This window comes from Impatiens glandulifera, chromosome 8 (assembly GCF_907164915.1).
Source record: "Impatiens glandulifera chromosome 8, dImpGla2.1, whole genome shotgun sequence".
Taxonomy (NCBI): domain Eukaryota; kingdom Viridiplantae; phylum Streptophyta; class Magnoliopsida; order Ericales; family Balsaminaceae; genus Impatiens; species Impatiens glandulifera.
Window position 1 is genome coordinate 43,335,820 of NC_061869.1, and position 27,890 is coordinate 43,363,709.

The window sequence follows — 27,890 nt, forward strand, 5'->3', positions numbered from 1 at the left end:
TTTGTTTAAATACATTAATTTATTCGTTAAAATTACTCTAATTTATTATTATGCCATTGCTACTTATTTTAGCTTATAAAGAGAATAAATTAACACTGAAATGGAACATATTTTAATCTAAAGTTGTTTGACTACCTATACTTGTTTATTTCTGACAGATATTTGAGATTGTGCCATGTTTATTTATATTGATTTCTCTGCAGATTTAATAATTTTTGTTTAAGATAATTATGATTCTCAGATATATAGAAGATAGAAGTTTCTATCCTATATTTTAATTAGTTTGTCTCTTAAATATATTATTCATAGAAACTAACACCCCCAAATCACGTTGTATTCATTATGATGAGCTCCTTAACATGGGGTCTTCTTTTGTTCAAATTCATTAAATTCTAAGTACAAATACAATAAAACTAGGTTCGGAATATTTTCTTCTTACTCGGAACTATTAATCAAAAAGGTTAGATAAAGTATAATAAATTAATATTCAGATCAATAATACTTTTATAATAATATATACTGGGTAGGACCCAGAATTTACGGAATGTGTGGGATTGAAAAAAATTTGAGGTATACTTAAAAAAAAATAACAAAAACTGTTTGACCCTTTTTTTAATAAATATATAAAAAGTAGTGAATTATATTGAAAATTTTAAAAAAATTAGAGAGTATTGTCAAATTTAAACCGTAAAAAAATCGGGGATAGCTTCAGCCCACCCGAGTTCCTACATAAATCCGTCCCTAACAAATAAAAATTAATAATAAAATATACATATTTATACCATAAAAATATGAGTTAATATGGAATCTTTTAGTGTCATAGTAGATCATAGTAATATTATTTGTTACTTTTTTTATTTAACAAATTCAAATATAGAGTTATATATATATATATATAATAAATAAATTATAAAATAATTTTAACAAAATCATAAATAAAAATTTAGATATTAAATAATATAAAATTTATAAAAAATAAATTTTAATAAAGCAATTTATAATGTAATTTATTCGGGTGACTAAAAAATTGTTAAAATAAGCTACATAAAAAAAATTAAAAAAAAATTTAATTAAGATTAAATGTTTTAATTTATTAAAAAGAACTTAGATAAAACTAAGTTTAGTCTTATAAGACATAGTTTTGATGATGACTAACTGAATAAAACTAAGTTGTGCAAATGTCTATGCGCAAGTACAGCTTAGGAAGCGCAAGCAGACGTAGATGTCTTAGTGAAATAATACGTCTCAGGTTGAAGAAGCACGAGCATACGTCTCACTTCAACAGACGCAGTGGTCTGAAGAAGCGCGAGCAGATGTCTCACTTCAACAGACACAATGGTCTGACGAAGCGCAAGCAGAGGTCTCATCTTAACAGACGTAATGGTCTGAAGAAGCACGAGCAGACGTCTCACCTTAACAGATGTAGTGGTCTGGAGAAATGTGAGCAGACGTCTCACTTCAACAGACGCAGTGGTCTGAAGAAGCGTGAGTAGACGCTTTGCTTCGACAACAGTCTAAAGAACTGCGGGCAACAACCTTCTTTAGTCACTACAACAAAACAGACCTACGGCGACGCTTAAAAAGACTTCTGCCAATCCTTAAAAGCGTCGCCAAAAATATTACCGACACTTATTCATGCATCGCCATAAGCAGGGTGGGCGTTTGTTATAACGACGCTTATTTAAGCGTCGATAGAATCAATTTAAGCGTCGCCAAAAGCTTGTAATTTTTAAAAATAATTATTATTTTATTTTAAAAAATTTATTCGAATTTTCATTTTTAAAATTAAATATTCATTAAAAAAGAACATTTAAAAATAATTGCAATACTCATGAGTAACATTTTTAATAATAACAAAATTAACTAAATTCTCCCAACATCAAATATATTTCAAACAAAATAAACTAATTTTTAAACAAAACAGTAAATGGAGAAGTGGAAATGAATGGGTTCATCCACTTAATCTTCTTCTTGGACATCCACTTCTTCTTGGACCAAATCTGCAAACATGTGAAAAAGGTTATTTTTTAAGATAAAGAAAGAAAAATGGTATATTGATGTAAATTAAATCGACACAAAATTTGAACAACAAAACCTGGTTGCTTCTTCATGCATTTGACAGCTCAAAGATGAAGACGAGCATATAACACTTGAATCATTCATTCTTCACAATTAAACTTCTAAAAGGGAATTAAATTGATCTTCAATTATTGGAATCTAGATATTAAGATGGTTCATTACAAAATTTCAAGAATAAACTTTGAGAATTCTTGAAGATCAATATACCAATTTGAAAACACCATTTCAACCAAATATGAATCTACATTGGATTATGTTTCACATGACCTAGAATTCTATATAACCCAATTTAAAAATACATTTTATGTCTAGTTTTGTATCTAGATTAAGCCAAAAACATAAATAAGTTTTTCAGTTTAACAATGACTAATTAATTTGGGTTATTTGAATAATCTTCAAATAATCCAAAAACTTTTACCTACTCTCTTATCAATTAATTTATCAGCCAAAATACTAATAAATATTAAGTCTGTTCACCAAATAACCCAACTTTTTATAATTTCAATCCGAAAAAGTGCCATCAATAGTTTAACTATATAAATCTAGACAAAAAAAAGAGTATTTCCAATGTAGAATTGGCAAAATAATAGTCTTGGAAATACAAATATCTAGTTTAAAGATGTTTTCAAATTCTATGAGACAATTCATATGCAAAATAAAGACTTGAAATAACCAATAAAGATCGTGAGACATAAAGTATAAACTATTTAGAGTAGAATACCTTAGTGAATATACTTAAGTCAATAATATATAATATTATTAATTATATAAAGATCGACAATAATAATTGTCGAATTTCTTTGATAATCATGATTAATAAGGATGTTTGGTGCACATATCTATCACTGACAAATATTTCTATAAATAATTATCTCTAGCAGATATCATATATGTTATATAGAAACATTCAATCAATCAACAATCAAACAAAGATAGACAAGACAAACCTGGAATGGATTAAATCCAAAAATAGAACTTAGAATATGTTCTAACAACAATACTTCATCCAGTCATCAATACTGTCAAAAAAAAAAACCAAATACAGAAGATTAATTTTCCTTTTATAGTATTATAGCTCAAACATAAAAGTATAAAACTGTCATACCTTGGTCTTAGTATAAAAAGAAAAAAACAATAATAAACATATAAGATATTATTGTAGATATTATTGAAAATAATAAACATATAAGATATTCCTTGTCATATTGATACTACAGAAAACTTTCTATGAAAAATTTGGTATGCCTTCTCCAAACAAAATAATAAATCCGTACCTATGCAGCAAAAAAAAATGTACCTAGCCTTCTCCAAATAGAATGATGCTTGATGACCCAACTGAACATATTTATTCTGTTCAAACACAAAGAGAATTTTCATAAGAATATATTTCTAATCTTTAGAACAATTAAAAATAACAAAGAATAAAAAAATTACATCAACTCTAAGCTTACAACCTAGTTCATATTGTGCATCTGGATCACCCATACTGCAGCTTCAACCAATAAAGCAGCCCCTCTGTTTAAAGTAGACAAACTACCCAGTTATTTGATATAACCATGTCAAAAGAAACAATTTATTAGAAGAGGAGTTAATAGTCAACTAAAAAGGGGAATACAATTGTTATCCCTTAAAATATAAAAAAATCAAGGAAGAAGTAAGCCGACGAAACAAAGGAAAAAAGGTACAAGGTTTAGAGCTTGTTATCACTTACACAGCTACAAATGCCCCAGGTGTATGAGATTTCCATAGCCATTTTTTTCATAATAACTTGAAGCTCTGTTTCAACCACCAAGATTATCTGAAAATTACAGTATAGTCCTCAAATTACATCTAAATTCATAAACAAGACAAGTTCATAAAAAGATATTCCTTAATCCTTAACACTACAGGAATCAATGATCCCTAAAAAAATATATGCCATCCTGAAAGAAGATTCTTATGAGTTCATAATTCATCTTGGAAAGAAAAGCCACGGCTATTCCCAGAAGAACAATGTCTCACCATTAATATTCAGGAGCAAGAAGATCACAAATGACGCCCACAAGACATGACTGTTAATATTAAAAATAATACAATTTTAAGTAAATTACGTATTTTTTAATCTAAAAAAATTATATTTGTTTAGATAATAACCTTACTCCTACAAGTGTTTTGAAATCATCCTCCAATTACGTTTGGATATACTTTTGGAAGTAAAGTTTACTTCCTGGACCCATATAAACCTGCACCAGTAGAACAAATGAAGATCATCATCATCCTCTCTCAATGAATTTCATTCTAAAGAAGAAACTCTTACACTTATGAAACTATTTCGCAACGTTAAACAGTCAGACTTAGTCACTAATCTGAAAATTTGTTGAAAGAAGTATCCCTGCAACATATTGTTATCAATGGACCAGCCAAACCAATAAAAGATATAATAAATATGTCTTACAATATAGAAGAAGAATGGACTCCGACGGTAGAAATTTGTGTGAACTCGAACAAATAATGTCTGGTGGTAAGCCTAAATCTTGAAGGATATGCACATACCCACAAAGAGAAAAAAATATAAATTTCAAACGTTTAATCAAAATTCCTATAATAATAATAATCCTACCGGTGGAAAATTCAAAGTTAGGGGATGTAATCTCCGAATCCCAATTTTTTCAATTTTTCCAACTACGGATCTGGAAGATAAAAAACAATTTATATAAGTTCATTCCTCTTGCAATATAATACAAATTTGGTTAGTTTGTATTTATAGTTAAAATACCCTGAGTTTTGCAACTCAAACTGTGTAACTGGACTGTATAATATCATGAAACAGTGCCAAGAAGAATATGAGTATGTGGAACTGATGAAGATAATTGATTTCTTTAACTACCTACTACCAAAGGCTGAAACCACAGTCCAGTTTTTTTATATATATAGCTAGGATCTATTTTCCATTCATGCTCTCCTCCTAGCTAATATAAACCCTAATTAATCGGAAGACGTAGTAGAAATTCACTGATTCAAATTCACCAGATAAAAAGAAACTCAAATTTCGTTTTAAGTAGTAATTGCTGACAAAAAAAGAGGGAAATCGATACATACTGACGAGACTTCTTCGAATCGATTTTCTCCGATCGTGTATTCTCAAAGAATTAGAAGAAGATAAACAAAAGTGATTGCCTGTGTGTTGATTGCGACGTCCACGAGAAGGAGGAGTCGTAAGTGATTACATAGTTAGATAGATGGAGGAATTCGATGTAGCTCCACGAGGAAGACATAGCAGGAATATGATGATGAAGATCTGCTCTCTAAAGATAGGAGGAAGGAAATAGCTAGAGAGTCGGTGATTAGGTTAGAAAATGAATGTATCTGTTCAAAGAAATTTAATTACGCTTGGACTTGGGATGGGCTTAGGCTTGGGCTTTTCTAATTATAGACAAAAGAAAGATTTCTAATTTAAATAAACATATAAGTTTAATCTTTGTTTTTAAATATAATATTTAATTTATTTATTTTTAATTTATATTATTTATTTATTTTTAATTAAATTAAATTTAAATAATAATTAATTAAAAGAAAATTGTTAATAAAAAACTTTAATAATGATATAAAAAGTTTAAGAATTATGTTATATAAAAAATAATAATAAATTTTTAATGTTAATAAAATTTTAAGTTAAATTCAAATTATAAAATTAAAATAGTGAAATAAAATATTTATAAAGTTTAAAATAAAAATATTAAAATTTAGAATAGTTAAATTATAAGGTTTTAAAAAAAATTTATATACAAAAAAAATTAAAGGTGGTTGTAAATGTACAAAGGTTGGCAAAGTATTTTTTTTCTTTTAACTTTTACCCACCCTTAATATGCGTTGGCAGATAAGGGCGGTTGAAAGTAGGTTTTGTTGTAGTGAGTAGACGTCTTAAGAAATACTCTGCTTATTTACATAGCTCATCAGCGCAGTGGACAGTAGAGTTGGTTATAAGCAGACTTCATAATCAGCTTATTACAACTACCACCAAGTGCTCAACCATTAGAAATTCAACACGTATCTACGAAGTCGACTTGACCGTTGCTACATCTCAAAATAAAAGTACAACGTCAAATCCCTAGACTTATGAACGACGAACCCCTGTAGTTCCGGTACGGCGGATCCCCAAATTTCTGGATTTGAGGTATGTCATTTCATAATCCAAGATTCAGATTCAACCGTTGTTACACTTCACTATAAAAGATCTTTACAGCACAACGGTGACTCCCCCAATTACAGTTCTGATTTACATAAGCTCTAAACTCTTACTCTCTAACAATTTTATAAAAGGATACATGGTATAAGCTGAGAGAATATTAATTGTTGTAAGTTGAACAAAAGTTGTCTATTAACCAGAGTGAGTGCTAGAAGTTCAGAACAAGCATCTGTTAAATCCTGAGTTTCCTACTATGTTTGTATAGTCTCTATATAAACCAAAGTCTTCTAGTAAAATTCTACTCCATAGTTTTTGTAAACCGGCTCCATAATTCAAATGTAAACGGACAGTCACCAAACAAATAATTCATTGTCTCTTCATTGTCATCACAAAGTAGGCATTTAGAATCCAAAATGTCCATAAAACGCTTAAGAAGATTCTAGTTGAGAGCCTAAACAACAACCACAATACAAATTGTTATCTCGGAATCACTTTAGAGGATCATCCAACATGGCACCAAGAAAAATTAGGAAGATAAAATATAGACACCCTCTAATAAAAATAAAATAAGTTATTGAATGCACCAAGAAAAATTTGACTTACAACATATTTTGATTTTTTTTATTGAAATAAACCTTTTCTCAAACACATAAAAATAATTTATCTATCCCATGGTTAATTATATGGAATATAAGCGAGACATAATTAAATACTAAACATAAGTTTTTTTAATTCGAATAAATTTTTTTTATAAATAATATATGGAAAAAAATACATATAATATTAGTTATTAAATAATTATTCCAAATATTAAAAACAATCAATCAGTTAAAAATAATTATTGTTCAAACACGTTCAATGATAAAATATAAATAAATTAAAGCTAAGAATGGACAAATAAGATGGAGTGACTAGGAATTCAAATGAATCAAATTATGTAAAAAAATCATTAAAGTATATATTATAGGACTATTTAAAAATTTCATGTTGAAAATATTAGTATAGTTTGAGTTATAAGAAGATGCATTGATATACAATAAAAAAAAATTAAAAGATATTTTGATAGATAACCGTGATTATAAAAATAAATGAAATAATAATAAATTATTTAAATAAATCTGAACTTGGTTTAGAACTTGTTTGGTAGTGGGTTATTTAATATTTTTGTTTTTTAAATTTAATTGATAAGAAAACAAATTATTTAATTGTTTAAATTATAATATTAATTTTTAAAATTTAAATTTGATAAAGACATAGTAAAAGTATTTCATTAGGTTGATTTAAGAATTGAGTGATTAGTGATTGAAAAAAACTACAATGTGTTAAATAAAAATATTTTTGATAAAATATTTCAAGAAACTCAACATCAAATGAGCTTACCCCAAACAAAATTTATGTTATTTCAATTATTTTCTTTGAATACTTTTTTTACTCTCATTTGTTAAATTGATGATAGTTTGACCTAACACCAAGTGCTATGTTATGGAATATTAAATAGAAAGCCAGCTTGCTTATTTTAAATTATTTTATCAATATCACGAGGTTGGTTGATCCGGTGATTAAAATAAAATATATATAATTTTTTCTTCAAAAATATCTTACAGTAGATCTCGATAATTGAAAAACATAGTCTAATGTATAAATTTTCTGGGTCCCAAATTGGGACAATGGCTAAAAAAGATATCCTTTAATCGAATAAATAAAAATTCTTTACCGGCCCTATTAAATATAAATGAATAATTATTATATTTCAAATAATATATTTTTATTTACATAATATGTTAAATAAATTAGATAGTTAATTAATAAGTAATTAGTTATCTAAGAACTTAATCAAATTCAACCTTTTGTGCAGAAAAAACAAAGCACATTCATATTTTCAATTGGTCGGTCAAACCGATTCCTCTGAAGCGGCATAAACCGTTGACCGATCTCCTTAAAAGACCGACTCGGCTCAACTTCAGGATCGGTGAATCCTTTTCTTTGATCGGTCGCTACTCTTCGGTAGGACCGGTCAACCGATGATGTCTAGTTGGTTCAACTTTCTGAAAATCCAAAGCCAACGTACATTTCCAATGGGCAGATTATTCAAAGACAAAATCAAAGATATGGAAATGTTGGCCGTTGAAATTTTGGTGCAAACAGATATCTTTGAGAATGTGCAGAAGGAAGATCTCAAAGGTTCAGACTGTGCCATTACCATTTTGATACAAGTTTGACTGCAGGCAGCAGAAATATAATCAAATGTGCAGTTACCCATTTTAGTATAAGTCCAAAAGCAACTCCTTAGGAGTAGGTAATTTTCAAAACCGCCAGAATGATAAAGTCAAGTAAAGACAAATCAGGCCAGCTGTCTTATGCCTTGGGAAGCATCAACCACATTTAATGCAAGGCTGCTCCTTTTGACCAACAAATCAGAGAGAGAAATATGACCGTTGTCATATTTCCACTATAAAAGGAGAAGCTGAAAAAAGCAGCAACCACGGTTTTTCAAATCAAGTTACAGAGTTATCAAGTGAGAAACCAATTAATTCATTCTTTTAGAAGTGTTAAGTGTTCTTTGTATTTACATACTGTCCAGTGTATTACAATTCTTATTATGTGTGAAGAGTTGTAAGTCAATATCAAACAGTAAATAAGCCTTGATCATTTGACAGATTGTATTGTGTGTTTGAATATTCCTAGTGAATATCCATCTCGTTGTTTGAGAAGAAGGGGTGACGTAGGAGCTTTATCTCCGAACATACATAAAATCCTTGTGTTGTGTTCTCTTTTCATTTCGCTCATTTCAATATCCGAACCGATTCCTTTTTATTCCAACCGATCCTTCTCCATTCTTATTTCAGTCCGATTTGTGTGTTGCTTCAGGCTGAAACAAACATTTCCTCCCTTGAACCCGGTTCAAGAGTTTGTGACAGTTTGTGTGGTGTTGAGACCAGTATTAATCTCGAACCAGATTAGTATCAACCGTTGTGAGTGTGTAAGCGTTCTCCTTTAGCCAGACCCCGGTCCCCTATCGGCGATCTCGATCCTATCAATTCGTATCAGAGTAGCTAGTCTCAATACCCAAGTAAAAAGCATGACTCACGATGAGAAACCGTCGATGCTAGAAAGTGAAGAATTTGTCGACTGGAATATTCGGATGCATTTGCATCTGATCACCATGGATGATTAGATGATGTTCATTCTTTCTGACGGACTGATAAAGATTGAAAAGGAAAGAAGTGAATGGACAGCCAACGACAAGAGGAAGAACAACCTAGACAACCACTGCAGAAGAATTATCTTTAAAGCCTTAGATAGAAACACTTTTGCCAAAGTTAGAGAATATGCAATTACAAAGAAAGCATGGGAGACAGTGATCCAACTCCATTAGGAAATGAAAGAACCAAGGAAAATAAGATACTAGTGGCCACTTAAAATTTCGAAAATATCAAGATGAGGCCCGGTGAAACCATGAAGGAATTCAGTGATCGGTTCACTAGTGTGGTGAATGAGTTATCTACACTTGGAAAGAAGTACGATAACAAAGAAACTATCATCAAAGCTTTAAGATCTCTTCCCAGTTCCTGGGATATCAAAACAATGGTGATGAGGGAGTCCAACAGCCTCAGAAAAATTAAATTGCATGATGTTTTTGAAGATTTGAAGGTATACGAATTCGAAATGAAGTCTAGAATCGAAGATGAAGCCTCAACTTCAACCACTACTATAGCCCTATTAACTTCAGTGGAGTTAGTCGTTCCTGTACCAATCAAAACCGCCGAACAGTTTAGCGAGGATGCGATGGCTATGCTTGCAAAGAAATTTGGAAAATTCATGAAGAAAAATCAACCAAAAAACAACTACAACTATGATTACGGTGATAAATCTAACGTTAGATGTTATAACTACAATGCGTTAGGTCATTAAAGGTCAGAATGTAGAAAACCAAGAAGAGATGATCGAAAATAAGATGACCACAACCAGAGGGATGATCATCAGCAAAGCAGTCAAGGCAAGGAGATTCAGAAAGCATTGATAGCCGATGATGGTGGGAGCCAGTGGGCACACACCAATTCGGATAGTGATAATGAAGGGATCTCTTGTCTCATGGCAATTGAAGAACATGTATTTGACTTTTCTTGTGAAGAATTTATCAGAGAAGATTTGGTTACTGCACTCAACGCCATGGTCGTTGAGTATAGGCACCTATCATCTCTTGTACCGACCCGGTTGAACTTTCAGACCGGTGAACGGAGTAAAACTGAAATCGGTGAATCGAGTGAAATTCAGATCGATGCAACAATTCAACTATCCTCTAAGAACGAGAAATTAAAGGAGACAGTTCAATCATTGACCGAAGAAAATGAACGAAATAAATATGTAATGGCTACATGGAAGAGATCTGGAGATGTTGTGAGCCAGATGACGAGTCATCAAAGACCATATAACTGTAAATTCGGTCTAGGCTATGATCACTACAAACTAGGTAAATTTAAACCTTCCAACCACCAAGGGTTGAATCTTAGTAAAGACAAGTTTCCCTTCGTAAACTTTGTCAAGAGTTCGTCAACAATCATTGAAACTAGTCATGATTCAAATTGGCAAAGAAATTAACATATGTAGGACCACCCGAAACTTCAAGATGGCTTCATCCTGAGAGAAGGAAAGCTATCCAGACGGTTAGAACAGAGTATGATAAATATTCATCCGATCAAAGATTACCATGACACTATGAGATAACCATAAGTAGACAAAGAAACGTAAAGTACATGTAAAACTATTAAGACCAACATTGGAAAATCATCCGATTAATGAAAGTATGGATTCCAAAGGGACTAATTAACTGTGGACCCAAGTGAATGTGGGTACCAAAAAGGTATAAATATTTATATTTTGCAGATTAAGAAGAAGAAGCGGATGAGAAATTCAAAATGGTATTAGACCGCGGTTGTTCCAGACACATGACCAGAAACAGCAACTTACTGACCGATATTGTTCAAGAAAACGGTGCAATGATAATTTTCGGTGACAATTCCAAAGGTAGAGCCGTGGGCAAGGGTAAGATTGTCTATGACAATTTAACTATAAATAATGCACTTCTTGTTGAAAATATGCATTTCAATCTGTAGAGTATTAGTCAAATGTGCAATATAAGATACACTATTGAATTTCATAAACATGCATGTTTAGTTAACAATCCATAGGGTAGCATTTTACTAACCGGAAATAGGTTAGGAAACATTTACAAAGTAGACTGGAAAACTAAATGTGATAACTCGGTTTGCATGATAGCTAAAAATGATCAAAATTGGCTTTGGCATAAAAGGTTAAATCATTTGAACTTCAAAACTATAAACTACATTTGTACTAAAGAATTAGTTCAAGGAATTCCTAACATTAAATTTGCTAAAGATAAAATTTTTTATGCATGTAAAATGGGTAAACAGATAAAATCTACTTTAAAAAGTAAAGGAAATATTCAATCAAGCTGATGTTTAGAATTGCTTCACATGGATTTATTTGGACCGGATAGGGTCACCAGCTTAGGAGACATGCATTACACCATGGTAGTTATTGATGATTATTCAAGATACACTTGGGTGATATTTATAGTATCTAAAAATCAAGCTACACCTAATTTGATTAAACTGCTTAAAAGATTGCAAAATGAGAAATCAATACGTGTAAATAAAATCAGAAGTGATAGAGGTACAAAATTCATTAATAGTACATTAACTACGTTTCTTGAGGAATCCTGTATTAGACACGATTTGTCTAGTGCTAGAACTCCTCAACAAAATAGACTGGCCGAGAGAAGAAACCGAACTCTCAAGGAAGTCGTAAGATCCATGATAGCCGATTCGGGTATTGCTCAAAAATTTTGGGCCGAGGTTATCAACACTGCATGCCATACTCAAAACCAATCCATGTTAAATAAACTTTTTAATAAAACCCCTTTTGAAGTATACCATGACAAAGTCCCTAACATCCGATATCTTAGGATCTTTGGCTGCAAGTGTTACATTCATAACAATGGAAAAAACTATATGACCGCTTTCGATGCAAAATCTGATGTTGGAATAATGTTGGGTTATTCCATAGTAAGTAAAGCATATAAAGTGTATAACACTAGAACTTTAACTATTGAAGAATCTTCTCATGTTGTTTTTGATGAATCGGTTGAAAGTAATACTGCATCATCCTTTGATCTAGACAACATATTAGAAAACTTAAATATTCAATCTGATAGTGAAGATGAGGTTCCAGTCTATAAATGGTTTGTCTATGACCAAACAATTAATGCTGAGATTCAGCCGGATCAAGCTGCTTCACAGCAAGAAGTTGACACCTTAGTGTCTGCTGAGGAAATCGGTCGGCCTTACATTGTTCAGCCTACCGATCTGTCTAACCTTGATCAGATATCCGGCCATTTGGAAGAAATTTCTGGACCAAATCTCAAATGGAACAAAAATCATCGTCTTGAGCTTATTATAGGTAACCCCTCACTACCCATCCAAACTAGGCATCAACTTTTGGAAGAATATGAAAATTCCGCCTTTATATCACTAATTGAGCCGAAAAAGGTGTATGAAGCATTGTTAGATCCCGATTGGATTTTAGCAATGAAAGAGGAATTAAACTAGTTTGAGAGGAATAAAGTCTGGCACTTAGTTCCAAGACCGAAAGACCAATCATTCATATGAACAAGATGGGTGTTCAAAAATAAACTAAATGAAAATTGTTTGGTTACGAGGAACAAGGCCAGATTAGTGGCCCAAAGGTATAAACAGGAAGAAGGCATTCATTTTGAAGAATCATTTTCTCATGTGGCTAGACTTGAAGCTATTATAATTTTTCTTGCATTTATTGCGTTCAAAATTTCAAAGTTTTTCAAATAGATGTTAAAAGTGCATTTTTAAACGGTGAATTAAGTGAGGAGGTGTATGTTGAGAAACCTCCAGGTTTTAAAAATCCAAATTTAATTAGTCATGTGTACCGGCTAGATAAAGCCCTTTACGGTTTGAAACAAGCTCCTAGAGCTTGGTATGATACTTTGACAAAAAATTTGTTCAATCATGATTTTACTATAGGATCGGTAGATAAGACCCTATTTAAATTTGAGAAAAATGGACATATTTTACTTGTTCAAATTTATGTGGATGATATTATTTTCGGGTCAACCGACCCTAAGCTATGTGACAAATTTTTAAAGATGATGACTGATAAATTTGAGATGAGTATGATGGGGGAGTTGAGTTTCTTTCTAGGTCTCCAGGTTCGCTAGATCGAAGGAGGAACATTTATCAATCAATCTAAGTACACAAAGGAGTTGCTAAAGAAGTTTGGAATGGAGAACTGTTCTGCAGCCTCCACTCCAATGAGCTCATCAATCAAGATGGATAAAGATGAATATGGTCAAGGAGTGGACTTAACAGCCTATCAAGGGATTATCAGATCACTTCTTTACCTGACAGTTAGCCGACTGGACATTTTATTTGCGGTCGGAGTGTGCGGGAGATTCCAGGATAATCCTAAACAATCTCATTATACAGCTGCTAAAAGAATTTTGAAATATTTAAAGGGAATTCAAGATGTGGGACTGTGGTATCTGAAGGATTCCAGTTTCAATCTAACGAGTTACTCTAATGCAGATTATGCAGGTTGTAAAATTGACCGTAAGAGTACTAGTGGGAAATGTCAGTTCTTAGGTGACCGACTTGTTTCCTGGTATAGAAAGAAGCAGACTTGAGGTGCAACCTCAACAGCGGAAGTGGTTGTGCTCAACTTCTATGGATTCAACATCAACTGAGGGACTTCGGTATTTTGGCTAAAGAATCTCCAATTTTCTGTGACAATATCAGTGCAATAGTGATAACATATAATCCGGTATTGCACTCGAGAATCAAGCATATTGACATTAGGCATCATTTCATTCGGGAGCATGTGAAGTAAAAGTATATCCGACTGGAGTATATCTCAACCAAACAACAAGTGACATACATTTTCAGAAAGCCACTACAGGAAACTAAGTTCTCTTATTTTAGAACTATTTTGGGACTTGCTGATAGAAGTCAACTCATTCCTTAGATGCATCGACTCTAGAAAAATAATGCTTTCTAATAACTTGCATTCATGAAAAACCGGACATGATCTCAGGGAGAAGCTGCCACTTCTCAATACATTCAAAATGAAATCATTTACATACATCCGTTATATGCATAAGGGATATGAAATCAAGTATATAAAACCGGATAGTTGCCTTCTATTGAAATCGGTTAAATCACTTCACTAGAATATTTATAAACAAATCAAGCGGTCTAAGAAATCGGATAAAACAAATGGATTGTTCTCTAAACTGAACAGCTGCCAGCTTTGCGCAAAAGCGGTATCTCTTCAGAACAGAATAACCTATTTCAATGAACCGGTCACCAAAAGCTAACCGATTATTTACACTTTAATTTCAAAGTATGAGGATGCAACCGAAAGGAATGCTGAACTGCTTACCCCCACTCCAGTTGAAGATGAAGATGCTGACCGGAATAAAAACCAACCTGAAAAGTCTAACTTTGAGTTCGGTCAATGATCCAATCCGGCAGGGGTTCAATCTGATATTAGTCAACCGGAACCTCCCACTAAGTCTCTGGAAGATGAAGAAAAACGAGATAGGGTAAAGGCTTCTCCATCAACCGATTCATAGGTTAAAAATTCATTAGGCAAGCAATATAACAAGAGAAAATCCAAAGAGAATAGTTTTCCGAAACCAGCCGGAACAAAAGTATCGTTTCTGGTTCACTCTCAGCCTCCGGTGCAACATCAATCGGTTGAACCGGTGGTTCCACTTTCGGATGAACTGAAGATTTTTATTAAGGGAATGATTCAAGAGTCCATGACTTCATGGAAGGCATCCATGGAGGTCAAGGTAGATGATTTAAGGGATCGGGCTACTTTCACCGACATCAGGCTGGCACATATTGATGAGGTAACCTCCTAAACCCTTGAATCGGTGCAGGCTATGTCTGTACAATTATATGAGTTGGCAAAGACTAAAGAGGTTGTCGACGAAAAAAGAATATGAAAAAATGAAGAGGCTTCCCGGCAGCTTCAAGTTGATGAAGATGAAAGGAATCTTCAAGCCAAAGTGGATGAGCATAATGATGAAGAGCTCGCCCTAAAGATTCAAGCCGATGAACATGCAAAAGCCAAAACAATTGAACGTGCTAACGCGGATGTGGCTCGGAGAATTTAACAAGAACTAATCCAAGAGGAGATCGATGAAAGAAGAGAGAAACTTTCTTCTCCAATCGCTAAGAAGATAAGGGCACAAACAAACAAAAGAAAGAGGGCACAAGAGTCGGCAACATCGACTCAAAATGCTCCACCAGTCATAACTCTAGCCGCTGGCTCAGAAAACTTGAATCATGAAGAAGAAGAAGAATAGGATGGTGAACAGTTGAACCCAAGAAAACACCGATCCAGAACTTTACCTCGACCAATCCGAGCAGAACCAATTCAGTCTATCCCTTCAAGTGCCAGATCAGACTGAGGAACTCGTGGAGATTCGGCTGAAAATTTCGTTCAAAGTCAAAGAATGCTTGCTTTCCATGTTCCTATCCAACCGACAAGAACACCACGGTCGAGCAGTTTCTCCAGTCAACCGGCAAGCGTCTCTCGAACAAATATTGATCCTACTGCACCGGGAAAAGGCTTTGCAATACGCTACTTCACAAAGCCGGAGGAAGGGGGCCACTAAACCTCTATCCTTATGCTTTTACTTATATTTATTATGACTTATGAATATTTTTGGAAACTTATGAAATACTTTGGAAATTCAAATTATTCGGTTTCAGTTTCAAATTACTGGTTTTGATACTTTTAATTAAAAATATCAAAAAGGGAGAAATTGATAGAAATACAAAAAATTTCATACAATTTTTTTCTCAAAATTTTATCCTCAAATCAAATAGTTTTCTGTTAACCATCCAATTAATATAAGAATTTTAAAACCGGTCAACGATTATAGAGTTTTGAATATTTAACTTAAATAATCAAAAAGGGAGAAATTGTTAGATAAATTAGATAGTTAATTAATAAGTAATTAACTATCTAAAGAACTTAATCAAATTCAACCTTTTGTGCAGGAAAAACAAGGAGCGGTCATATTTTCAATTGGCCGGTCAAACCGATTCCTCTGAAGCGGCACAAACCGTTGACCGATCTCCTCAAAAGACTGGCTCGGCTCAACTTCAGGATCGGTTAATCCTTTCCTTTGATCGGTCGCTACTCTTCGATAGGACCGGTCAACCGATTATGTCCGGTTGGTTCAACTTCCTGAAAATCCTAAGCCAACGTACATTTCCAACGGGCAGATTATTCAAAGACAAAATCAAAGATATGGAAATGTTGGCAGTTGACATTTTGGTGCAAACAGATATCTTTGGAAATGTGCAGAAGTAAGATCTCAAAGGTTCAGACTATGTCATTGCCATTTTGATACAAGTCTGTTGAACAGACTGCAGGCAGCAGAAGACTGTCAAATGTGTAGTTACCCATTTTGGTATAAGTCCAAAAGCAACTTCTTAGGAGTAGGTAATTGTCAAAACCACCAGAATGATAAAGTCAAGTAAAAACAAATCAGGTCGGCTGCCTTATGCCTTGGGAAGCATCAACCGCATTTAATGCAAGCCTGCTCCTTTTGACCAACAAATCAGAGAGAGAAATATGATTGTTGTCATATTTCCACTATAAAAGGAGAAGCTGAAGAAAGCAGCAACCACAGTTTTTCAAATCAAGTTACAGAGCTAGCAAGTGAGAAACCAATTGAATCATTCTTTTAGATGTGTTAAGTGTTCTTTGTATTTACATATTGTCCAGTGTATTACAATTCTTATTATGTGTGAAGAGTTGTAAGTCAATATCAAGCAGTAAATAAGCCTTGATCATTTGACATATTGTATTGTGTGTTTGAATATTCCTAGTGAATATCCTTCTCGTTGTTGGAGAAGAAGGGGTGACGTAGGAGCTTTATCTTTGAATATACATAAAATCTTTGTGCTGTGTTCTCTCTTTATTTCCGGTCATTTCATTATCCGAACCGATTCCTTTTTTATTCTAACTGATCCTTTCCATTCTTATTTATGTCTGATTTGTGTGTTGCTTCAGGCTGAAATATACATTTTTATCCTTGAACCCGGTTCAAGTGTTTGTGACAGTTTGTGTGGTGTTGAGACCGGTATTAATCTCTAACCGGATTAGTACCAACCGTTGTGAGTATGTAATTGTTCTCCTTTAGTCGGACCCCGGTCCACTATCGACGATCCCGATCCTGATCCTATCATAATATAGTCTCAATACATGGTATTGTACATCTTATCTACTCCATACATGTACAACTAATTTAAAATTCTAAAAATATGAATATAATTAAAGTTTGTATAAAAGTTATAATTAGTACAACTAATTTAGAATTTTAAAAATATGAATATAATTGAAGTTATTTAAAAATTATAACATAGTTTCAAATAAATTTGAACTTAATATATACAAAATGATATAATTAAAAGAAGTCTAAAAATATCATTTAAATAAATTATTAATCATTTATCGATAAATAAATATTATATTCATTAATCAATAAATAAATAATCTCGCCAAATGAATATTTTTTTAGTTCCAAAGTATTCATCTATCGAGGTTATAATGGATTTGATTATTAAAGTGGTTAATTGAATTGTTTTGATAAAAATAATAAAACCTTGTTTTAGAATATCATAAATGAGAAAGTAAGTAAAAATAATTAATTGTTAGAAAGTTATTAATATGTGATTTTTTTAGAATTTTAAACTCACATCTTATTAGAGTTTATATTAAAAATAATATGCATGAATCTTAATGTATATCTAATTGAGTTTAAAATATTTTTTTAAAGTATTGTTTGAACATTTATTTTTGTTTGAATTACTCTATTTACATTTAAAGTGTTATAATACCTTTGTTTTGTGATGAAAAACAAGAAAAATATTCTTTATACTTAACATACATGTTTTATTTTTCTAAATTTACTGCGGGTTGAACTCTCATCTCTATCTTTAGATTTAGATGACTCTTATAGTTTAAATTTTATTTTCAAACTACGACATAATTATTTAATTCTATTTTTAGACAACGATATTACATGCTATAAGAAAACGACGATATTATTGCTCACTTCTCTCATCTATATTTAGATTTTGTTTGTTTGAACATACTGTTTGCAAAATAATCTACTATAATAAATTTTACTATTAAGTTCACAACTAACATTTATAATTAAACACATTTTACGTTTAAGATTTTTTTTCTCTACCTCTTTATTATGGCGTTTAGGTTTATAATTTAAACGTTTTTTTCTCTCATCATATATTTCAAGATTATTTATTTACTTATTTTCTCTCTTCCATCCTATTTTTTATTTATTATTATTTTTTTTTTGTATAATTTTATATAATTATTGAATAAATATTTATATATAATTATTATAAATATATACATACACCTTATTTATATTTATTATTTAAAATAATATAATATTCTATTAGTTTTCTAAATAATTAATTATAATTTTTTATATACCAAATATTAAAAACAAATTAAGAATATATGAGTTTAGAGATTTCACCACCTAAAAGTATCACTAATAAGAAAAATAATAATATTATATAATTGTTTTAGTTTAATAATTGTTAAAAAAAACTTAATAGATTAAATTATAAAAATTTATAATAAATAAATTAAATAATAGACAACAATTAGACAATAAAAAAAAATACATAAAAGGTTAACATAGAAAAAGTTAATATATATATATATATATATATATATAAATTAACTTTTATTTCAATTAAAATTCAAAATTATATACTAATAAAAACTTATAGTAACTAATCTATGCATATCATTTATTTTAAATAATTTCTTAATATTTAAAATTAAGTTAATAAAAATAAAAAATTATTTTTAAATAAAAAATTTAAATTTATAATTAAATAATAAGAATATTATTGATAATTTAAAAAAACATTATTAAAAAAATTAATATTAGAAGAATATATATATATATATATATATATATATATATATATATATATATATATATATATATATATATATATATATATATATATATATATATATATATATATATAAGAATGATGTGGAACCATTAAATTAAAACAGAAAAAAATTGTGAAGAGAGATAACTTTTTTTTTAATAAATCAAATTACGCCATATTCTTTTCTCACATTTTCTTTGCCAAATTTGTTCTCCCAATAGTTTCTCTTATTAAATATTATTAAAACTAAAAAAAATATAATTTAATCCAACATACCCATAATTAGCAATTAAAATGTATAAACTAATTCAAATTAACCCTAAATTAGTTTGAATGGTTTTAAGGTGAAAAAACAAAGTCTCAATTTTTTTACAAATAATATATATTACTCGTATCTTGCAAAACCTGGGGTGATGAGGCAAATAGGCAGCCGTCATCATAACAAGATTTAAACTTAAAACCTAATGATTTTATTATAATATTTAACTAATCTAAAACACTAAACTAAACTAAGAGAAATGATAAGAAAAATAATTTTAAATAATATATATTACTCGTATCTTGCAAAACCTGGGGTGGTGAGGCAAATAGGCAGCCGTCATCATAACAAGATTTGAACCTAAAACCTAAAGAATTTATTATAACATTTAACTAATCTAAAACACTAAACTAAACTTAGAGAAATGATAAGAAAAATAATTTTAAATAGGGAATTAAGTATCATAAATTGATTGGCTGAACAAATTTCTCGTCTCTTTACTCACATTTTTTTTCTTTTCATGTCCTTTCCCCAAATTTTCTCAACTATCTATTTTCTTAAAATAAATTGCTTAGGTTAAATTTAATAGAAAATTATTAGTATTAATATATAACTAATTAAAAATATAAATAAAATAAAATAAGAAACAAACTTGATTTTTACGTGTAGGTGTCCCAAAATTGAGGATGGTTGACATTATCTGGTTGGTTCGTTGCTACCTATATAGTTGAGGTGTCCTACTTACAAGTTGCCCTAAAATCGTTTACGCCTTTATCTTTTAATGTCTTCTTCAAAACTAACCCATCAACCCAATTATAGTTAAGAATTTAAAAAAAAATATATATTAAATTTTTTATATAATTTTTTTACTTAAAAAATAACATAATGATTAAAAATTTATTTTTTGATATATATTTAATATTATATATATAGTACATGATAATATTATTATGATATACAGTATATTTAATTAATAATTTAAAATTATTATGTTATTCCTTTTAAAAATATATATAATAATTTAATGCATAATTTTTTAATTTAAATTTTCAACCACGAATAATATTAATGTGATATATATTTAATTAATAATAATTTTTTAATTTAATATATTTTTTTTAACAAATTATATATTTATATATATATATATATAATTAATAATAATTTAAAATTAATATGTTATTTTTATGTAAAAATATTTATAAAATAATTTAATATTTATTTTTATTTTCAATTTTTAATTTTAGTTGAGTTTATGAGTTAGTTAAAGGAGAGATAAATTTTAAGATTGACATGTGTCAAATAAAGAATAGATTCAGGCACTGTAACATTATCGAAAGAACAACTTCATTTGTTTTTTGTTTTTGTCTGATTTTATTGATAAATGTTGTATTTCCTTAATAAAACTCATAAATAAACCCTAAATAATTTTTAGATCTGTATTTAAGATAATAACTTTGTTAAAGATTAATAATAAATTATTTCTCTTTCTCATTTAATGGATGAACTACATCAATGAAGAATAGTATACATTATCCGGTTAACATGAATTATCATTTTCATATACTATCAATAAATCTAAAGACACCTCTGTCTAGGCTCAAACTTAAGCAGTTTCATTAAATGAAGCTTAAAAAATATACTACATGAGGCTTGATTTATACCATTATAGTAATTTAAAGTTTTCTCCTAAAGATCAAACCATTTGTATTCTTATTTTAACTTAATATTTTTATTTTTTTAATTCATTTATCATATTTTTAAGAAAAATGAGTAATTCTCTCTATTTTATTTTTTTCAACTATCTCACACATCACACATAATAAGACATTTAAATAACGTGATATACATCGCATATACAACACATACATCTAAAAAAAATGAAAATACTAAATTTAAAATATAAATATATCGAAATTTGTAAATTGTGCACAAAGTTACGTCTTTTTGAGGTTATGTACAAAATAAATTCCAAATTTATTTCTTTTCGAATTTTCACAAATCTTTCATCAAATCACACATTTTTTTTTTCACTCTAATCATTTTCAACAAATTAAAATACATAAATCTCAAAAAATATTAGAGTTTAAAATATAACAAAAACGTGGATAATATCATTTTATTTACCAAAAACGTGATAAACTCATTAAATAGGTGAAAATAATACGTTAGATAAAAAGACCAACGGTTCTGTCTAATTAGAAAAAAAATTCAATGACTCTAATGTTGGGGTGTTCGTCCAATTGGAAAAAAAAATGAATGACTCTAATGTTGGGATGTCCGTCCAATTAGAAAAAAAAAATCAATGACTCTAATGTTTGGGTGTCCGGCCGATTGTGTTTGGACTAATAATATATTATACATTATAATAACATATATTATATATTCTACATTGTTCTAAATTATTATATATTATTATGTTTATATTATTATATAATATTTAATACTATATAATAGAAACAAGTGTTTAAGTTAAGACACAAAAGTTGGAAGGAAATAAGAAACCAGACAGCGTGTTAGATTAAGTTAAATAAAAGAAAGGAAAAATTATTTAATTAAAATTAAATAGGAATTTATTAAATAAGTTGAATTAAGAAAAAATCAATTTAATTGATTAAAATAAACTTAGAATAATTAAAATCAATACGACATAGTTTTAATGATGTATTGATAATTGAATAAATAAAATTAAGTTCCGCAAATGTTTTATGTGCAGGTAAAGCTCAAGAAGCGCTAGTAGTAGAGCTGACGTAAGCAAAGCTGAAGACGGGTTGGTAGTAGGGTTGCCAACAGCAGAGTTGTCTTAAGCACGTTAAAAGCAGCCTTGCTTCAACAGCAGTCTAAAGAAGCGTTAACAACAACATTGCTTCAGCAGCAATCTGAAGAAGCGTTAACAGCAGTTTTGTTTCAACAGTAGAGTTGAAGAAGCGCAAACCTTGATTCAACAACAGAGTTGAAGAAGTGTTGGCAGCATGCTTGCTTCAATAGCAGAGTTGAAGAAGCGTTGGCAGCAGGCTTACGTCAACAATAAAGTTGAAGAAGCGCAAACAACTTCCTTGCTTCAGAAATAGTCTAAAGAAGCGCTAAACAAAAGCCTTGCTTCAGCAGTAGTCTGAAGAAGGACTAACAATGATAAAGAAAACGTTGAGCACTTGACAAAGGGAGAAAAGTGCTCCTCATTGTATATGATGTGGGAAACGATTGCAGATTCTTTAGTGAATGCAATGGATGGTGAAGAAAACGTTGAGATTTGGAATAATAGACTTAATCATATTAGCAAGAAAGGCTTGATGATATTGGCTAATAAAAGTTTTCTCTTTGGAGTAAAGAATGGTTCTTTGAAGAAGTGTGCTCATTGTTTAACGGGGACACATACTGGAGTTGCATTAAAAATGTTACTTACTCGCGAAAACCATGTATACTTGATTTAGTATATTCTAAAGTGTGTGATTTTCTGAAAACAAGGACACTTAGTGTTGTCTTATATTTTATGAAATTTATTGATGACCATTCAAGAAAGAATTAAGTGTATACTTTAAAGTTCAAAGATTAAGTATTAGATATTTTCAAACAGTTTCAAGCTCTTGCTGAAAGATAGACTGGTGCAAAACTTAACTGTGTTCAGAATGATAATGGTGGTGAGTATTGTGCTCCTTTTAATGAGTATTACAAGAAGCAAGGAATTCAACATAAAAAAACATTTTTAAAGATACCTCGATTAAATGGTTTAGTTGAGAGGATGAACGAAACATTAGTTGAAAGAGTGATCGTTTTCTTTTACAATCACATTTTCGAAATCCTTTTAGGGTGAGGCTTTTAATACATTTGTACATGTATTGAATCTCATGTCATGCGTTCCTTTGGATTTTGAGGTGCCATCGGGAAACAAAGCTTTTTATGATCATTTATGCGTCTTTGAGTGCAAGACTTTTGGTCATATTCCGAAAGATGAACGATCTAAGCTTGATGTGAATACGAGACAATGTGTGATCACCTGTCATGAGTTGAATGAGTTTAGTTACAAATTTTATGATCAAATTCGGAAAAAAGTTTATTAGAAGTCGAGATGATGTGTTTTTCAAAAAACCAAAACATAACATATATGTATAAAATAGAAACAATTGAGAAGAATAACGATGATTCTATTGAGTTAGATCCATCTTCTACACATGCAATGCATCTTAATCATGGGGGAGATGTGTCAAATTATATTGATAGTATCGTTAATGATGAAATATCGTCGACTAGTGATGTTGATCAACTGAAAATGTTGATGAAGAATTTCAAGATGAAGTAGTTGAACCTTCTTTAGGAAGATTATTTAGAGAGCGTTGTCCCACTACGAGGTACCCTTCAGGGGAGTATGTGATGCTCATAAATGTTGAAGAGTCAGAAACCTACCAAGAGGAAATTTCTATTGATGAGAAGAAGTCATGGTTTAAAGCTATGGAAGAGGAGATGCAATCACTTCATGAGAACCACACTTATGACTTCGCAAAGTTATCACAAGGGAAGAAAACTCACAAGAACAAAGGGATTTATAGGATTAAGACCAAAAATAATAATTCACAACCAAGATACAAGGCTCGGTTGATTATTAAAGGGTTTGATCAAAAGAAACGTATTGATTTTGAAGAGATATTCTCTCCAATTATAAAGATGTCCTCGATCAGAGTTTCTCTTGGTTTAGTAGTGTGCTTAAACCTAAAGATTGAACAAATTGATGTAAAAACTGCATTTCTTCATGGTGATTTATAAGAAGAAATTTATATGGAGGAGCTAGAGGGATTCAATGTCAAGAGAAAATAACATCTTGTGTGCAAATTGAAAAAGAACTTGCATTGTCTCAAATAAGCTCTAAGGCAATGGTACAAGAACTTTGACTATTTTATGATGATTCATGGGTACAACAAGACATCGCCAAATCATTGTGTGTTTATCAAAAGATACTCAAATGATGACTTCATTATTCTTCTTTTATATGTTAACGACATGTTAATCATCAACCATGATACTAGATATATTGGTATACTGAAAAGAGAGTTGAGCAAATATTTACGATGAAATATTTGGGACCGAAGATGAAGATACTCAGCATTCATATTTCTCGTGATAGAAAAAATGGGAAACTTTGGTTATCTTAAAAAGACTACATCGAGAAAGTTGTTGGAAATTTTAACATGATTAAGACGAAGACAGTTTTTTCTCCATTTACAAGTCATTTCTAGCTCATATTTGATCAATGTCCTAAGAGTGAGAAATAGGAAGCATAAATGAGCAAAGTTCCCTAATTGTCTGTTTTCGACAATTTGATGTACGCCATGATTTGTACTCAGCTTGATATTACTTATTTTATTGAAGTAGTTAGTCGATTTCTCTCAAATCCCAATAGAGAGTACTAGGAAGCTGTGAAATAGATATTAAGATATATCAGAGGTACTTCTAGAGTGTGTTTGAGTTTTGGCAGTAGTGATTATAGGCTAGTTGGGTATACATATTCAGATATGACAGGTGATGTTGATTCTAGGAAATTTATTTCATGATTTATGATGACTTTTGCAGGGGGAGTAATTTCATGGCAATCAAAACTACAAAAATGTGTTGCGTTGACCACTATTAATGCCAAGTACAATGTAATCACGGAGGGTTGCAAAGAAGTTTTGTGGGAGTTGGTTGTAACCAAGAGAAATTTTTGTGTTTAGCAATAACCAGAGTGCCATCCACCTCTCTAAAAACTCGTCATTTTATTTCAGGTATAAGCATATTGATGTGAGATAACACTAGATTCGAGACATGCTTGAAATAAAGCAATTGTACTTGGCAAAAGTGCACACGAGTGAGAATGAATCGGACATGTTGACGAAGACTTTATCGAATGAAAAACTTTAGTCTTGTCCAAAAAGAACGGGCTTGTTGGAGCCCACCATATGAGCCAAAGAGGGGGTTTGTTGGGGGAGTCCAGCCCTTTGGGCTTGGACTAATAATATATTATATATATTATTATATATTATAATTATATATTATTTATTTTACATTATATAGTATTCTATATACTATATAATAGACAACAAATATTTACAGTCAAAATACAAAAGTTTGAAGGAAACAAGACAGATAAAGCAAGAAGAATACAAACTTTTGGAAAAAAACTTATTTTTTCAACTACTTTCTTTCCTCATTCTAGATAGTTTGTAAAGATTTAGGTAATTTTTCATATTATAAACCTTATTTTGTAAGAACTCTATTGTTAGATTAAGTTAAAAAGGAAAAAGGGGGGAAATTGTTAAATTAACATTAAAGGGGATATCGTTATTAAGTTAAATTATGAAAAACACTTTAATTGATTAAACTGAACTTAGGATAATTAAAATGAACACACATGGTTTTTGTAACGACCCAAAGATCGTCACGAGACTCGACATTTAGTATAAAAATATTTGGAAGGAACCTGTAGGTTTGGTACATATTACTTGTAAAAGAAATGAAACTTTCTTGTTCTTGTTATATCTCTTCACTCTTATCTTCTAATTTTCTCAAGAAGAAAAGTAAAAACATTCAAACTTCCCATAAGTTATATTTCTAATTGCCTTACAATTTTCTACCATAACATAACAAGATTGACTATTTCTTACAAAATCTAATCCCAAAATATATTACTTCATCTAGTTGTCAATTACTATGACAACTACCAAAATCATTTACTTGACGTATTCTACAGGTCTATAAGCCTTGCCAAGCACAAAATCACCTCACGATCACTTATCTTTGACTGCACTTTAAACATCAGAATGCGATTTAGCATCCTCACCTACATCAAAAGTTGAACTATTAGCCTAATGCTAAGTAATCGAAGTAAAATACATCTATTTACTTGCGCATAATGAATCATGATAACATCTTGTTATTACTTTACTTTTTACTTAACATAGGTTAAGGTTTTTTAGCAAAAATAGGCAATACATAACATAACATGCATCCGACTAGCGGAAGAAACATAACATGTATCCACTAAGTTTCTTAGTGGAAGAAACATAACATGCATCCACTAAGTGGAAGAAAACTAACATGCATCAACTAAATTTGACCCACACTTAAGGGTTTTACGCATACTAATATATATCTTGTCTTTCTTCACATTACATAGTCACAACATAAAAATCATCTAACGTTAAAACTACTTGCCACTTACCTCAACCAAATCAACCTTAGTACTCTTAAATGTAGAGCCCTAAAGACCAAATATATATACATCCACTTACCTGAAATTCCCTTAGCGATGTTGGGTGATTCCTCCCGTTGTAACTCACTTTGTAGACTTCAACTTTGAAGAAGATAGAAAAAAATTCAATTGAAATGAAGATGGAGAGGGCCGTTGGTTGAAGAATAAGAAAAGTAGATGAGAAGATAATCCTCACAAAAGAGAGAGAAATGGGTGAAAAACCCTGCACCCATATTTCTTTGCATGATTACCAAGTGGCACATAAATATTGCCACCCCCTCATTTCTACTTAATATTAGTATTCAACCCCCCCTTTTATCCTAACTTTAACTTTTACTCCAAAATCTTAATTCTTCATTCACAATTTAATAATACTAATTCACAATTTAATAATACTAAATCTTGATTATTACAATCTACCCCTCTTAAATAAAATTTTGTCCCCAAAATTACTTACTCGAAAAGCTCTGGATACTTGTCCATCATATCTTGTTGTCGTTCCCACGTTGCATTGTTAATGCCATGATTCTTCCATAAGACTTTTACTAGAGGAATTGACTTGTTGCGTAAGAATTTAACAGATGATTCTAAAATTTGTACCGGTTTTTCCTCATAACTCAAAGCTGGTTGAACTTCGATATTTCTTTGTTCCACAACATGAGTCGGATCGCGCATACATTTGCGTAACATGGACACATGGAAGACATTATGGACTCCTTCCATTGACACAGGCAATTGAAGTTTGTAGGCCGCAACACCTATCCTCCAAAATTACAAACGGTCCTACGAACCTTGTATTCAATTTTCCCTTTTTGCCAAAACGCATGACACCCTTAAATGGTGATATTTTTAAGAATACTTCATCTCCAATAGTAAACTCTAGATTCCTTCTTCTTTTATCAGCATAGCTCTTTTGGCGACTTTGTGCTGTTTGTATTCTTTGCTTAATAATTGCAACCTTCTCTGATAACTATTGTATAATATCTGGTCCAACTAACTTGGATTCTCCAACTTCATCCCAATACAAAGGCGACCTGCATCTTCTACCATATAATGCCTCATATGGAGCCATTCCAATCGTAGTTTGATAGCTGT

The 27,890-nt window shown here is 30.7% G+C and overlaps 1 long non-coding RNA gene across 1 annotated transcript; it reads right to left on the reverse strand.

Moving 5' to 3' along the window:
• Nucleotides 1-3,549: 3,549 nt before the first annotated feature.
• Nucleotides 3,550-4,240, reverse strand: LOC124911398. Its single transcript, XR_007096613.1, has 4 exons — nt 4,213-4,240; nt 4,081-4,130; nt 3,791-3,877; nt 3,550-3,594 (listed from the first exon to the last, which is right to left on the reverse strand). It is a non-coding gene; the product is annotated as an uncharacterized LOC124911398 (long non-coding RNA).
• Nucleotides 4,241-27,890: the final 23,650 nt, after the last annotated feature.